General features: G+C 34.2%; 1 protein-coding gene across 24 annotated transcripts in view; it reads left to right on the top strand.

The window, feature by feature from the left end:
* The window catches only part of LOC145279892 (protein scribble homolog), a 772,271-nt gene that overhangs the window by 184,010 nt on the left and 574,711 nt on the right, over nt 1-13,550 (top strand). Inside the window, exon 1 of one of the 24 annotated variants that reach the window (XM_080131391.1) lies at nt 9,453-9,522. The exons of the other annotated variants lie outside the window; for them this stretch is intronic. The gene's annotated coding sequence lies outside the window, so the exon portion shown is untranslated. Of the gene's footprint in view, nt 1-9,452; nt 9,523-13,550 lie in introns of those variants that run through there. 24 annotated transcript variants of the gene reach the window in all.

Here is a 13,550-nt window from a genome sequence, read left to right as displayed (position 1 = left end):
ATAACTATTATTAAAACTGTTTTGATGCAGGATGAGACCACAGCAAAAGCTGCTTCAGCTTACATTGACGACATCTACGTTAATGAGGATATAATGTCTGCAGATGTGGTTCGAATAAAACTGGAATCGTTTGGGTTAATAAGCAAAGACCCTAAGCGCCTAAAGGATGGGGTGCCCGTCTTGGGCCTAGATGTCTGGGAGGAGAGCAATACTTTGCGATGGAAGCGAGGGAGCGCGATTCCAGAGTTACCCAGTGTGTTGACAAGACGCATTGTGTTTTCTATTTGCGATAAATTAGTAGGACATCTACCTGTCTGTGGATGGCTCCTATCGGCAACAGGAGTGTTAAAAAGAAGAGTAACTGCAGTAACCAAAGGATGAGACGACATGGTTGATGATGATTCTCTCCAGCAAATGATGGTTGAAATGTTGTCCAGGGTGAGTGGCAAGTATCTGGAAACGAACTGAATGCATGGGTTGATGCAAGTTCACTGGCTACAGGTGTCGTGTTGGAACAATTGGGTGCTGTTCTGGAAGATGCATGCTGGCTTAGTCTGAAAAATGATGGCCAGCATATAAATTTGGCAGAACTTGATACCACGTTAAAAGGGCTTAATCTTGCATTGCAATGGCAGGCTAAGGTTGTGCATCTCCACACTGACTCATTGTGTGTTTACCACTGGTTGACCGACACCTTGACTGGAAAGGCTCGAGTTAAGACTAGAGCTGCAAGTGAGATATTAGTACGAAGGAGACTGGCAATAATAAAGCGTCTAGTTGACGAATACAGCTTGCAGGTGGACATTACCTTAGTTTCATTGATGCAGAATTTGGCTGATAGCTTGACTAGAGTACCAAAGAGGTGGATTGATGTTGATGTAATGAGGCAGGGATCTGATCCTCCACAACAGACATGCGTGACAGTAACAGATCAATTAACACCTGACCAGATCCGTACATCAGCAGAGTGGACATCCCGGAATTCGGAGGACAACATATTTTGTCCGAAGAGCATCAATCAAGGCAACTATACGCTCGTGTGAAGAGTGTCAGCGAATTGATCCGGCACCGTCCCAATGGCAAAAAGGGAAGCTTGAGGTGGAGGACAACTGGTATTGAGTAGGAATGGATGTAACGCATTATGAGGGCAAGCATTTTTTGATCTTGACAGATTGTGGCCCGACACGTTTCACGATATGGTGCCTGTTGACACGACAGGATGCATCTAGCATTATACGACAGTTGAGAGCTGTCTTTTTTGAACGTGGTGCTTGAAATTCTGACTGATAACGCCACTATGTTTCGATGTCAAGAATTTCAGAAATTTACGCAGGAATGGGGGATTAGAATGCGTTACCGATGTACATATTTTCCCGAAGGTAACGGTATAGCGGAGCGGTGTCACCGTACCATTAAAAGAATTGCGGGCAGCGTCCCATTCCAGAAGCTCTGTACTGGTATAATGTGACACCAAAGGACGGTGCAACACCAGAAACTGCACCAGCTAATGGGATTTATCGATATGAACAGCGTATAAAAGGAATTGATGTCACACCATCAGTGGTTAGCGTTGTCAATACACCATATCAAGTGGGAGACCGTGTTTGGGTAAAACCCCTAAATACTGATTGCACTGTAAAATTTTGCAGAGGAAAAATAGACAAAATCATAAGTCCTCAGACCATGTTGATTGATGGTGTACCACGTCATGTAAAATATATCCATCCCTGTTATACCTCTTCTGATTCTGAGGACAATGAGGAAGATCACATACAGGTCAGGGATAATCCTGATCGCCTACTGCCCTTAAAGTGAGCATAGAAACAATACCTACAGAACCAGATGAGGGAATGATGGAACATACTGGTGGCAATAGTGATGAGAACGATGGACACGAGGAAGTAATACTACCAGTTCCTCATCAAAGTACCTGAAAGACGAATACTGCCCACTCTCCATGATTGTGAAACACCACCTATAGCACCACGAGAGGGGATGATAGAACATACTGAGGAAGATGGAACCAAGGAAGTGATGCCTCCGATTGTTCGAAGGAGTACCTGACAAAGACGGATACTGCTTCCTTGCCCTTATTGTGAAACACCGCATATGGAACTATGAGAGGGGATAATGGAACAGACTGGTGGCAATAACAGTGGTAGTGAGGAAGATAGCAATGAGGAAGTGTTCCCCGATTCTTCAAAGAAGTACCCGGCAAAGGCGACTGCCCCCCTGCCCTGTGTGTGATCATGAGATCAGGGGGGGTGGTATAGGGAAACGTGCGACTTACCTAACTAGCACGTGTGCATAATTCAACGGGTCGGTCGTGGAAAGAAATGAATGAAGAAGAAAGAAAGAAAAATGGCTGCCTTATCTCTTTATATGTCTGCAATGTGACCACATGATATGCAGATGAGATGCTCCTGGTTGGAGATAAAAGAGGGTTGATTTTTTAAAGGGCACGTTCATTTTGAAATTGGATTTCGAAGAAATAAGTTTAATTAGCAGAAGTGTGTTTGGAGTTGAAAGAAGGTGCGTTACGTCTACAGAAGTTCGGAAGTTTAGACAACAGTGTCAAACTTACCCAGGACATTATTGGTGTGACGGGCAGAAGCAATAGCACTCAAGTTATTGAATTATTATAGCCGAATGTTTTGTTTTTCATTACTCGGCAGAGTAAGTTGAAACATTTTAAATTTTGTTAAATTAGTCATATTCATTTTAATTTCTGCAAATAGTTATCTCATCTGCATTAATGAACACTCCTGTAGACAATCTCTTTAAATTATTTTATTCAATTTTCTTTGAAAGCCAACTACTCTATTAGTGATCCAAAAGGGCATCTGTTAAAATAGTTTTTATATTTTATGGTATGCATTACATAGAACTTTATAGTATATAATTTTATGCATTACATAGAACTTTATAGTATATAATTTTATGCATTACATAGAACTTTATAGTATATAATTTTATGCATTACATAGAACTTTATAGTATATAATTTTATGCATTACATAGAACTTATATAATATGATTTTAAAATCTAGTTTTGTGTACAGCTTGCACTTCTTTATTTTCAAAACCATTTCATTTAGAAGGGCATCTTTTGAGATAAAACAATTTGTTTATCTGAGAATTATCTATGACACATACCTTATTTCGTTTTTCTGTCTGATGCAACCAAGCCTTTCATTAATTTTCTTATAAATTCTTCTTGTGTCACTAGTATAGAAGGTTAATATTTTCATTCCAAATTGGTCTCCCTGATTTATCGGAGAGGGACCTATGTTTTCAGTGGCATCCGTGCATCTGTTAGTCTGAACCATTGCCAAATAACCGTCGATTAGTTTTTTCTGAAATTTTGCTACAAATTGTATTTCATTAAATAGATGTGCACAGTAAAAAAAAAAAAAATTTTTTTGCAAAAATTCCTGTTGCATCCCCAGGAGCTCAAAAGTGGTCAAAAATGCCCCAAAATGGCAGAAAATGACACGTTTTGCCCCATAACTTTTAATCCATCCATTAGATTTTTCTGAAACTAGGCCAAAATGTGGAGCATATTGTTCTCAATATAAATCCAATATGGGTGACCCTGTCAAAATTCTGGTTCGTGTCCCCAGGGACTTTCAGTGCTAAAAACGTGTCTTTTTTATGACTCGTTTTTCATATTTCTCAACAAAAACTTGATGGTTTTTCACGGTGGTCAACTCAAATATACATGTGTTAAGGCCTGAAACTGGACCGTTATTCATTTACACTGAAATTTGGCATCCCCAGGGGCTCAAAAAAGGTCAAAAATGCCTCATAATGGCCCAAAATAACACTTTTTACACCATAGCGTTTGATCCATCCATTAGATTTTCCTGAAATTTGGCCAAAATGTGGAGGCCATTGTTCTCAATATAAATTCAGTATGGGTGACCCTGACAAAATTTTGGTTCCCATCGTTCTGGGACTTTTATGGTTAAAAAATCATGGCTTTTTGGAGCTCTTTTTTCATATAACTCAAAAACTTGATATGTATGTCTATATAGTGGTTTTCCATGGTGCTGAATTCAAATATACATATCTTAAGGCGTGAAACTGCACCGTTTGTTCATTTTCACTGGGATTCTGCGCTCCCAGGAGCTCAAAAGGGGTCACAAATGCCTCAAAATTGCAAAAAAAATGACACTTTTTACCCCATAACTTTTGCCCCATCCATTAGATTTTTCTGAAACTTGGCGAAAATGTGAAGGCAACGTTACTTCTCACATTCATCATTTCTTTACTATTTTTTGTGGCGTCATCTCACATGCAGCACCAAAAGGGGACCATGCACGGCTTCTTATATTTGTATTTTCACTTTTTGTAACTTTCATTTTAATTCTAACGTTTTTTTTTTCTCATTTTTATACCATTCCAGGAGAATATGTTCAAAAGATACTGTAACTTTTAATGAAATAATAAATGATTGTTGTATTTTCAAATTTTATTGTTGATAAATAATATAAGATTATTTGTTTCTATGCTACTAGACCTGCAGTAATGCATGATCCTTGGCTTGAACAATGTTTTCATATTTACTTATGAGTGTATCATATATACTTGTCATCTTTTCATATTATCAGAGCTGACTTGGTTCTCAGATAGTTTAGGGTTTTTCCTTTGTGCCATTTTGGTGTTGCAGTTAACATGTTCATTTCACAATATCCCCATGTCTTTAGTAACAAGTTTACTTTGCAACCTCTTCTTCCAAATATCAAGCCGTCCGTCATCTTTAGATGCAGAAAGGGAGTTTTACTTAGAAAAAAGAAAAATTGTTTTCGAGATAGCAGCTTGCTACCCAAAAATTGCATGGTGTTTATTTAAAATAAAAGCAATTTTTATTGATTTGTTTATTATTGTAAAATATAAGTTGAAATAAGTAGCTAATTAATAATTAGCTGTGAACAAAAACTTGTCTTATTCGTTTCTATTAAGTAAAATAAAAAAAAAACCTTTTTACTTTTTGCTAACCCCAGATTTTACCCCCCCCCCTTTTTTTTAAATAAAATTGAAGAATTGTGCAGTTAAGTGTTCGAAGACTAAAAAATATAAATAAGATGAGAAAAATGTTCGTGTGGCTTGAAGGTAAACATTTTTACCCTCTCCCTTCCTTTTTAGCATTAAAAAATGCATTATACATATATCAATACTCTTCCTTTTCTGTTCACTTTTTATTTGTTGGAAAAAAATTCTGTCTTAAGCTCTATATTACGGAGATAGTTGAAATAAAGAAAAGCAAGCATACAAAAATCTAAAATGTATGTATATTATACATTGTTGAAGATAATTGGAATTTCAAACAAAATTTATAGAAAACAACCGAAACAATATCCCCCCCCCCCATAAAAAAAATTGAAGTTAAGAGCTTTTCTACTGCTCTAATAGCAATATACAAAAGACGTCCTTTTCTTATCATTTGAATAGATTTATAAAAATTATATTTAGGTTTCCTTCAATTTCTGTGTCTGATTTTTTTATTATTAAAAGAATCTTTTGTAACACAAGGTCAGGATTTCAAATGATTAGTTATAGCTTAATCTTTTTCTGTTTCTAGAAAACTTAAAAAATGTAATACAATTTTTTTTTGTTTTTTTTCTCAATCTAACTGCTTGTATAACCTGCTGATGTTTTTTTTTTGTTTTTTTTTTCAATCTAACTGCTTGTATAACCTGCTGATGTTTGTTTTTTTTTTTACAGATTTAGCATAGAAATGTGTTTTTTAAAAGAAATTATTAAAAGATTTAAAAAAAAAGAACAAATGTAATTGATATTAAATAAACAGAATTTCAAAGATCTTTATTTTCATTTATTTCATTTTCAATATAATTGTCTCTGAACCTTGGTTCCTTCCTTTTTATTATCTGATATTAATAAAATAAAGCCCATTATTTCCTTGTAAATTCAATCCCCATACTGACTATGAACATCAGCATTATATATAATTCTTACAAGGTTTTCCTGCCAATATATCTACTGCATGTTTCCAGAAACTATCTGTTTCATTAGGATTGAAAATTTCTTAAATTAATTCAGACGTACCTGATTCTTACTAAACAATCATACTTGGAGGAAATCTGCGTGACTTTCACTCACACACGAATATCTACATCGAGACTTCTTTTATCCATTTTTAATTGTTTCATTTATTATTCTATGATATTACCTTTCATTCATTACAACTTCTCTAAGTAAATATGAACTGCTTCCTTCAACATAAATGCTCATTGATTTAATGCACTTTGATTTAATCCTATTCATGGAATATTTGAATATGATTGATGAACCACTTATTCCTATATTCATAACTGGTGTAGCCGGTTTATATACTGACACCAAGCGTGTCTCTTGAATGCATGTATAAAAGAAAATGCCTGTGTGTATGTGTGTGAAAGGTTCAAAGTAACGTATGTATAACTGTACATGGACAACAGTCAATAATGTGTGTGTGTGTGTGTTTGCACAAACAAGGATACATTTCACAAAATGTATCCTTGTTTGTGGGGTAAACAAGCAAAAGAATAGCTTTTTTACTGTTCCTTTTCATCCGAAGGAACACCGTGACAACTGGTTATATTTCATATTACTTTGGTTGTGTTCTTTGGAGTCTCTCTGCCTCCTAGTTTTCCGAGAGGATCCAGTCTACATACTTGTTGTCGATTACATTAGATCGAACACTCGTCTTACTTCCTAGGACATAATAATGACGATCGATTGTCGAGCTCGATCCTCTCTCAATCTAGAAAACTCAAATTATAACAAAAACATTGTTCCTCTTACGTAAGCACTTTAACTAAATTCGGTCAATCCTTTGTGTCTAATAACTATTACCTGTGTTTATTGCAAATATTTTCTCTGGCTTCAAGACTATTTGTAACTTTATTTTACTAGATCTACATTCTGAAATCCTTTGCTTATTGTAAATGTTTTAAACTGGCTTTAAAATATTTGATTTATCGTGAATTCCCCCTTAAACTTTTTATTATTCTTTCTTTTTGGTTTAGCTATGCAAACTAGTTAATGTGCCGAGTTCCTCGATTTGCAGGGCCCTAATGTGCAACAAAATTATTTATCTTTATGAAACTGCATTCACAGAATAAAAGAGTATTATCGATGATAATGTTTATTTCAAAATTTCCATCAATTGTATAACATATTGATATTTCGGGTGATTTATTTTTTCAGTTAAAAACATCTACGATAATTGCCTTAGTCCGAAACAATTTCTCTTTACACAAATTTATCACAGAACAAATGACATGCAGTATCATAAGAGTGCAAACAAGTTGCACATTCCATCCATGTCTTTCATTCTGGGCAATGGACTTGATAGATTTAACTTTAAAATAATAACCGATAATTTCTGATGTAAAAAAAGAATTAAAAAAAAAAATTCAACTCCACTAATTCACAAGACTAAAATAGAATTATCCCCCCCCCATAAGACTCCTAAATTCTGTTGCTTCCAGTTGACATGTACATATAAAAAATGTTTTTGTTGCATATATTTTTTGTTGCTTAAAAACAATTATCTGCGAAAGTTTCATCGCTTTCTTTACTTTTCCTACTTTTTGTATTTCATATGAAACAATGTCTAATTTGCATAGATTAATGACATCTTGACAATCACGTCACATATTCTAGTGCTAAATCTAAAACTTTGTATTGTAATTTAGAAAAGTACACAGATAAATAACTTTGTCTTTATATTAAGTTGTTTTCTTCCATAAACGTTCTTCTAATTTTGTGCAAACATTTTTTCGTAGGATGTCCATAATACTTTCAGCTTGAAAATATTTTTGTATTTCATACTTTGATTTTGATACTTATGCAATTTATGGAACATGCTATTTTTAAAGAGGATTTTAGATTTATGGTATCTTTTGTTTAAGTTAAATGATAGTACAGAATAGTTAAGATGTTCAGAATGGATTTGTATAAATATTAACATTAATTCAGCATAATCCATAATCTGCAACAGTACTAAAAGTAATTTTGTTTTAAAGAAAAGAACAAATAAAATGATTTCATCTCAAAATCTATCTTCGGCTCCTTTCCTTTTTCTCTAAACATATTGATTTCACCATACTTTAAATAATTAATTAGGAGATTGGTAGAAGACTTTTATTTCATTAACAAATAATTTCCTTTCTTTCAAAACATATCAGTTGATACTTTTAGCATGAAGAGGAAAACTTATTCTAGATATGTGTAATATTCTTTGCTCATCTCCGCAATTAAGTTTTTAAAGGGCAATCACGAGTGAGCACTCTTGGTGGAAAAAAAACAAAATAGACAAATAGTTTAGAATTTAGAGTCGAAAATCAAAGATAAGTGATCTATTTCTGATTCATTCTAACCTCTTTAGAGCAGTTAAGCAACATTTTTTATGGAATATAAATTATGTGGATTGTTTTTATGAAGTTAGGTCTACTCGTATGAGAAGTTCGTGTGTGGTTTTATGATTTTTAGGGTGGGGTGTTGCCACTCGAAACTAGAGTTTGTGGTAGAATATATATATATATATATTTTTTTTTTTTTACTAACTTTTAAGCCTGAACTCCTATTAAAAAAACATATACACACAATTTATCTCCCATAGCATTTTTTGTACTGTCCTAAAAAGCTAGAATGGCCCACAAACAGGGGGGATCATTTTATCTTAAATTTAATTTTCATATGTGTAAGAGAGGGGCTGGGAAAGTTATCTCAGTTTCAATTTTTCAATGCACACTCAAAAAAAAAACATGGCTACCAGTGAAAACAATACGAAATACATTGAATAATATCATGAAAAAATACTTATTGGTGACAATTGTAAATGTGATATTCACTCAAAACAGAGCTGAATACCTCTAAAAATTAACTTTTTGAAAGTAAGTTTGTAGTTGGTACTCTAGCGCACATTGACCAATTATTCTTTAGTGAAAGATATGCAAAGAAATTATTTATTACTTATATTTGAGACAAAACTATTTCAAATCCATTTGTATTCATAATATTGCCAACCTTGTTCATCCTCTAATTTTGGCTACAATCTAAAACCACCACACACTTGTAAATTAGTCCATTCTTTTTTCTTGTTATTATAATTATGTATTAACTTGTCTTGTTATTATAATTGTGTATTAACTTGAAGGCTGCAAAAGAAAAGGCACAAATCAATGTCTTCAGCTATTTTCCTTTTCTCACCTTTAACTTTCTCACTTTATACTTCATTTCTCCCTTAAATGTCAGCCTAGTAGCAGAAAGTAGTTTTCAATCACCACTTATGTCTGCTGAGAGCTGTATTTATATTTCATCAACTCTCACAAGACTTTGTTTTTTTTTTACCAGAATGCACTTGCATTTTCTTGATGAATTAGTGTTCGCTGTCACCACCACCATCCACTATAACTTGACCTTTCTTTAAAGAAGATTCTACTTGAGACGATTTGCAGCCATGTTTTTCTAACAACATTCAACCATGGATGTGATTATTCCCAAGAAAAGAAGGCAAGCCCCAAAAAACATTTTTCATCTTTGTTCTGAACAAGAGAGAGGTGTTTGCACTTGATTTTTTTTCTTATGGTGAAAATAGTTTTGCAATTTTGACAGTAAGATTATTAATTAACCTTTTAATTTTGGGGAATATATATATATATATATATATATATATATATATTTGTCATTTATGTAGTTATAAACATACACTAACATTTTGACATACTTTTTATCGACTTTTAGAAATATTATAGATTATCAGATTTTCTGTAGAGTTCAAGCCTAGGCAAAAGCATGAAGATCCTGGTTTTACAAGGGTGTGCAATAAGTAATGCCCCTGACCCACTTCCTGTTTTCTGATCTAGTTGAAATTTTGCATGTGCAATGATTTCTATCTCTACGGGTTATTTAGCAAATTACAGCTCTGAACTAATTGTGGTTTCTGTTTTACAGATGTTTGAACAGAGTCAGGTGTGAAATGGAGACTGTTGAATGTCGAGCAGTGATCCAGTTTTTGTATTTCAAAGGACACACACCACAGGAGACTTTTGATGAAATGAAAGAAACTTATGGTGATAATGCCCCATCATATGACCTTATAAAACGCTGGCATCGTAAATTCAAACATGGCTGGAAGTCTGTGGAAACAGCTCCCAGACCTGGTCACCCCCCCTTCTTGCCATTGATGAGGCATCTGTCGTTCAAGTTGAGGCTGCCATTTTGGAAGATCGGTGCATTACTATTTGCCAAATAGCCCAAGATGTCAAGATTAGTATAGGGTATGTAGAAACTATCATTCATGACCATTTGCATATGCATAAGGTGTCTGCCAGAGGGATTCCCAGGTTGCTCATACCATTTCAGAAGCGAGAATGCGTCAAGTGCTCGAGGATGAATTTGGAGATGTGTGAAGAAGATGAGTCGAAGTTTTTCAAAAGACTGATTACACAGGATGAAACCTGGGTCCATCACTATGATCCAGAGACCAAAGCCCAGTCAATGCAGTGGAAGCACTTGGACTCACCACCACCAAAGCAGGCAAGGGTGCAGCCCTCCACTGGCAATGTCATGCTCACAATCTTCTGGGACCAAGACAGAGTAGTGATGACAGATTTCCTGTCAAAGGGTACCACAATTACAGGAGCCTATTATTATTATGCTTCACTTTTGAGGAAATTAAGGGAAGCTATCAAAATCAAAAGGCGGGGCAAGATCAGCAAAGATACCCTCCTCCTGCAGGACAACGCTCCGGTCCACAACTCACATGTCGCCAGATCAGAAGCATGGGCATGTGTTTATGAAATCATCCCCTACCCTCCCTACTCTCCTAACCTTGCACCCTCTGACTTTCACCTCTTCCCAGCCATGAAGTTGTTTTTGAAAGGAAAGCGTTTCCCAGATGATGCAGCCTTGATTTCTGAATTCACGTCGTGGTTGGAAGACCAACCTGGGGTGTTCTACAAAAATGGTCTCTAGAGCTGCATCAAACGATGGGAGAAATGCATAACTCTGGGTGGTTCCTATGTAGAGAAAGACTAATAACTGTGCCAAGTTTTGTTGCTCTACTGCTATGGGAAGTGGGTCAGGGGCATTACTTATTGCACGCCCCTCGTACTAATCATCATGTTTTATGTTTTTATTTTGATGGTTTGACGAATTTAGTTTTTGATGACCCAACCATGTGCCAGTTATTACTGGGTTATTGTAGCTGTGTATGAACGACCTGACAAGAAATCTAATAATCTTGAATGACTTAATAGAGTTCTTAATTTATTGACTTAGACATTTATCTACATTCTATGGGATGCTTTGAAAGTTGTTTTTTGTTTTTTCCTATTAGCAAATAACAAAACTTTTTTTTAAATAAAAACAAAAACACAACTTCTGTAATTTGAATTTACTCTCACAGGTAGCCAACATGGTACACTGAAAATAAAAAAGGATAAAACAGCTCCCTATATGTTTCTATGTGTATCTTTTCCTTTCTTTAAACCACAAGTCTAGTCTGCATCATTCCTAGAGACAAATCTGTCCCTTTTATTCCTTTTTTGTCTTTATTAAGAAACAGAAATTTTGTGTTTATTTTTTGGTCGATAACGCACTTGTCATGTCATTTCATTAAAGTTTGTTGACATTCACCTCGCTGGCTTACCCTGTTCACAAGCACGTATACAAAAAAATCACCTTCCCTTGTAAGGAAGTCTCCACTACTCAACAATAGAAGACATGCAATACAGAAATATAAAACACTAGCATGGGTGCCCGGCGTTGCCCAGGTGTTTGGAGGTGTATGCTGAGCAAAAAAAAGGGGGTAATTTTTTAAACTTTGACCCCTATTATGACCCCTGAAAATTTATTGTTTTGGGCTCAAATCAAGTTATTAAGTTAGATCCATGTCCACGGAAGCTATATCTAAAATTTCAAGTGTGTAGACCCAAAATTGTCGGAGAAGTTTGGTAGAGTTCTCAAAGCTCAAATCGTTGAACTTTGACCCCTTAATCGCCAAATTTCTGGCTAAAAACCAATCACATAGATTTTTCCAAATCTCAGTACCCTGTATATCAAATTTCGAGTCTGTAGACTAAAAATTGACAGAGTTATTTCGTAGGGAAATGTACACAGACATACACACACACACACACACTTTCACTTTTATAGATATATAGATTTAAAATTTGAGTCTGACAGAATGACAAAATTATATTGCAAACCGATATATTAAACAAACGAACTTCAAAGAGACAAATGAACACATAAGTAAAAACAATTTGTATTAGAAAACATTTATTATTCCACGTCTTTTTTTACAGACCTGACGACTGAGGTTCGCTCTTAATAAAAATTGTTTTTTATAGTCTTAATTTTGACTTCCTTTTTCATAAAAAACTAAAAAAAAATCAAGAAAGAAAAGAAATTTAATTTTATTTTTTCATTAATTTCTTTCTGTGCAAAGCAATTCTTTCAAACTTACTCTGTTTCCAAAATGTTTTTATTTTATTCCCCTCCCCCTTCATTCATTTTCCTCCGCATTCTGGCAAGTATTAAAATAAACCATTTATAATATTTATTTATGGATTTATTTACTTATCATTTCTTTTGTATCGGTAAATGAATTCCATTTAAAAAAAACTGTAAAAGTCACGTTAAAGGTGATTAAGTTGGAAAGTAAGTAAAAATTTACCCTTTTTACTTTTATACGATTTCTGATCACTTTGAAAAAGGTGTGTGTGTGTTTTAAAAATGTTTTTTAACTGCAATAACCTCATTTATATATATATATATATATATATATATATATATATATATATATATATATATAACAACGTGAGTATTCATATCGTGGGTTTGTATTACTGTACACATAGATTCGAAAAAATAGTCAAAAACAAATATATAAATAAATGTTATCAAAGGCAAGATAAGTTACTTTTCTACCTAACTGGATATATTTTTTGTGTTTTTATTCAATGTAATATATTTATTCAGCTCGAAAAACATACAGTGTTTACCGATGTGTTGGAAAATTCAAGATGGCGTCTCACACCCTCTTTAACACCGTAAGTTTGGGAAAAGGTGTTATAAATAAAAAACTATACAAAATACTATTAAAAACCCGCCGAATATATGTCAACCTATGTCACGGTAACATATATTGAGCGAGTTTTTAACAGTATTTTAACAGGGTACATCGTAAAAACTGACCCATTAATTTTCCTGAAGTAAAACTATATAGTTTTTAAACTTTTAAAACTGTGCATTATAAAAAGAAAACTGTTCGAGTGATTTTTTTTTTTTACATGGGTGTCACCACTTATCAAGGCCCAGAGGCCACTCAAGGATAAGGGTTAATAGGTATACATTAGTCATTGTGATTTTAGCATAGTAAACAGTGGGAATTTTGTAACTTGGATTACTTGAAAAAGAAAACTGTTCGAATGATTGAAAATGAAAACAAAATAACAATGTAAATATATTGATAAGAAAAAAACAAAAACAAATGAAGTTTCCGTTTCAGGAACCCGAGTTTAATTTTATGTCGT

Source organism: Euprymna scolopes, chromosome 7 (assembly GCF_053919585.1).
Source record: "Euprymna scolopes isolate OS-2025 chromosome 7, ASM5391958v1, whole genome shotgun sequence".
Classification (NCBI taxonomy): domain Eukaryota; kingdom Metazoa; phylum Mollusca; class Cephalopoda; order Sepiida; family Sepiolidae; genus Euprymna; species Euprymna scolopes.
This window is presented reverse-complemented; position numbering and strand designations above follow the sequence as displayed.